Below are 3,861 nucleotides of genomic sequence, written 5' to 3' on the forward strand. Positions count from 1 at the left end.
AACCCGCGTCTCCTGCATCGGCAGGTGGACTCTCAAGCACTGCGCCACCAGGGAAGCCCGCTGTTGTTATTTTGATAGGGGTTGCACTGAATTCCTAGATTGCCTTGGGAAGTATGGTCATTTTAACAATATTGATTCTTCTAATCCATGAACATGGTATACCTTTACATCTGTTTGTGTTAGTTTCTGGCTGGAGACCCAAGATCTTCTGGACAACTGGGCAAGGGGTGAAGCCCAGAGGTAGCCAGATGAGAGAGGATAGGACACTGGACTAGGGACAGGCCTTGGAAGAGCAAAAGCTTAGAAGAAAACCAAGAGTGTTACTGAGTGAGGAACGTCTAATTCAGTCCCCTCTGGAATGGTGTCAGATTGCTGGGGTTATGGAAATAGAGCTGGAACTGGAGAGTAGTTGACCTCAGGGTGGACCTAAAGCTCTTCTCCAGAACCTTCCATCAGAGCAGCATTTATGTCTATGCAGGAGAGCACACTGGGCTGTGTCTGGGTTAGTTGTCAACCACATTCCTGGGTCCTGGGCTCTAAGTCACCTTCTTCCTGCAGGTTCTTCTCTTCAATGGACAGAGGCTGGTATGAGGGGCTCCTGAAAAAAGAGGTATCATCAGAATACTACACAGGGGGTCAATGATGCTAACAGGAATGGAGGATGGGAGTTTGGGGCTGACTCGTCAGCAGTGTTGCAGCATCCCAGCACTCCTCATGTGTGCACTTTTCCAAAGTCTGAAGAACTGTGTCCTGAGAACATGGATGAGAAGTATTCTGAGGTGGCCTCAGTGACTGCACAGTGAGATCTAGGAGTGCTGAGGATGAAATTTCAGTTATGGAGACGAGGATTTGTGCTTCTATTAATAAGTTCAGGGGGCATAATTTACTTCCCAAGACCAGTGACTTTTGTTGAATTGCTGTTTTGGTGGTGCTCCAGGAGGGAATGTGTGTCCCAAGAGTAATCCACAATAATAAAATTGCAGTGCAGGTGACTAGTTCAGGCACCACCAGGCTAGGTGTGTGGTTCTGGGTCAGAGCCAAGGGATTGGAACAGAGTCTCTTGGGTCCCACCATGGAGAGGCCTCCAGGGGGAGTTACCCTCTTACCGCAGACCACAAGTTTCTGTCTGGTTTGCCTTATCCTACAGAAAACACATTTCAAGTTCACCTGCATCCCATATTTCTCTACATTCTGCCTATTTGCAGGGGACTGCATGTTTCTGACCTCACAATTCATACTAAATATCATTCTGGCAAAGAAGACATGCAGATGGCCAACAGGTACTTGAAAAAATGCTCAGCATCACTAATCAGGGAAATGCATATCAAAACTACAATGAAATATCACCTCACAAAATTTAGTATGGCTGTTATCAAAAGGACAAGAGACAAGAAGTGCTGATGAGGGTGTGGAGAAAAGGGAACGCTCCTGCACTGTTGGGAATGTAATTTGGTGCAGCCAGTATGGAAAGCAGCATGGATGTGAACTTTAAGTAAAAAACAGAACTACCATTTGATCCAGGAATTCCACTTCTGGGAAGGAAATGAAATCACTGTCTCAAAAAGATATCTCCACCCCCATGTTCATTGAAGCATTACTCACAGTAGCAAGATATGGAAACAATCTAAGTGCTTGTCAATGGATGATGGAGAAAATGTGAATAATATACAATATATATTATTCTGGTTGGTCAGATACACCACACTAATACTGGTAGGAATGTTTCCCTCCTGCTGTTCCAGCAACTTGCTGACTAGAGCCCTTTCTCCTTCAAAGGAGCCAACCTTCACAGGGAGACAACGTGGTGAGGTGTCTTATGTGGATAAAAGGCACGTAAATTCAGACCCTGCTCCCTCCATTTTCTTGCATGTGACCTTGAACCAGTCAAGGGCGACCCTCTCTCCATGGTCTCTGCTCCTCTCAGGCTCACACCCCTCTTCTCCCAGAGCTGCAGGAAGGAAGAAAGCCCCTGAAGAAAAGATAAAGAAGCCCCGGAGGAAGTGACATGGGCTGGAAATTTCAGACTAACGAAACTCTCCGGGAATTTCATGACGTCGGAAGGATGAAGGATCAAATGTGGGGGTCTGATCCAAACTTAGAAAGGAGGATGACAATTTACACAGCATAGAAACGATGTTGGCTCCCCGTTGACAATTATGCCATGGGAAGAAAGCAGTCCCTGATCATACTACTCTTGATAAGTTTATTACAAAGAAATACAACACTTTAATTCTCAAAGTTTTAAAATCCAGTGTACTAAATAAATATTCCTTTTACTGTTTTTACATTTACCTATACATTTATAACTACAGCAAGTGAGTTCTTAACTTTTTTAAAGTAATAATGTAATAATCATAATCATGTAATAATCATAATTTTCATAATAATAATAATCACAATAATGTAATAATCATAATTTTTACTATTAATTATTAAGATTTGCTGTAGCTTCAGTTTGCATGTTTATTTTGATCATTTTTGGGGAGGAAAAATGTTTTCTCTAACCTTCAATGTTCTTCAGCTGGTATAATAATCAAGTTAATCAGAGAAAAAAAGAACAAAATTAATTACAAACCTACAGGAGTCAGACAAGTGCAGTGAAACCCAAGGAGAAGCCAAACAATTGAGGCTCTTGTGTGATCTCAGGACACGGGATGGGAGAGAGTGCCAGGTCTTCAAGGGAAGAGTGTGATTCACAGAAGAGCTAGTAATTTGTTTGGTAATTAGATGTTTGTCCTGCCATACAGATACACCACTCAGATAAAGTTATCTCTTGATAATAGCTCTCTCCCTGGCCCAGGCCCCCTTTCTAAATTCTTTTAGGTAGTTCAGAGAGAGGTAAAAGTCTTTGTTTGTTTCAGTCTGCTGTGTCTTGATTGCCTACAGCTCAAAACAGTAAGTATACCAGTGTTGCACATTGGGAAGGGCTCTTTTTTAGTCCCTTTACCTTCCTGCACTACTGTGGTCTAGGTACACATCTGCCTGTATTAAATTCATGTTTCAGCTTATGTGTTTTTTGTCTGCCTCAATAGAATGTAAAGTCTGTACATATGAGATAACATGGTAGTGGGACATATCACATTAATTGGATGTTTCCCTGGTACCCAGATTAGCAGTTGGTACACTGTAGATACTCAGTAAACACATTTTAATTGAATGATAATTGACAACTATAATTGTAGGTATTTAAAGTGTGTAATGTGGTGATGTGATATACATATACACTGTGAAATGATTACCAAGGTCAAGATAATTAACACATCCACAACCTCATAGTTAACTCTTTTTGTGTGTGTGGTGAGAATGCTTATAAGATCTACTCTCAGCAAATTTTAAATATACAATATTGTATTATTAACTATAGTCACTGTGAGTGTACTAGATCCTTAAAGAGACGTCTGAACACCCATGTTCACTGCAGCGTTATTCACAATAGCCACAATATGGAAACAACCTAAAAGTCCTTTGATGGACGAATGAATAAAGGAAAAGTTGTATATGTTCATACTGGTATATTATTCAGCCATAAAAAGGAAATTCTGCCATTTGTGAAAATATGGATAAACTTGGAGGATGTTATGCTAAGTGAAGTAAGCCAGAGAGAGAAAGACAAATACTACGTCGTATTATTTATACGTAGACTCAAAAAAAGGAAAAGAAAATCAATTTCTCACGAACAGACTAAAATGGTGGTTGACAGGGGCTGGGCCAGAGGGAATGGAGAGAAATATGTCAAAGGGTACAAATTTTCAGTTACGAGAAGAATAAATAAGACTTTTTTTTTTTTTTTTTTTTTGGTATGCGGGCCTCTCCCTGTTGTGGCCTCTCCTGTTGTGGGGCCACGGCTCCGGCCCCGCGCCG

The sequence above is a fragment of the Lipotes vexillifer genome, unplaced genomic scaffold, assembly GCF_000442215.2.
Source record: "Lipotes vexillifer unplaced genomic scaffold, Lipotes_vexillifer_v1.1 scaffold109, whole genome shotgun sequence".
Lineage (NCBI taxonomy): Eukaryota > Metazoa > Chordata > Mammalia > Artiodactyla > Lipotidae > Lipotes > Lipotes vexillifer.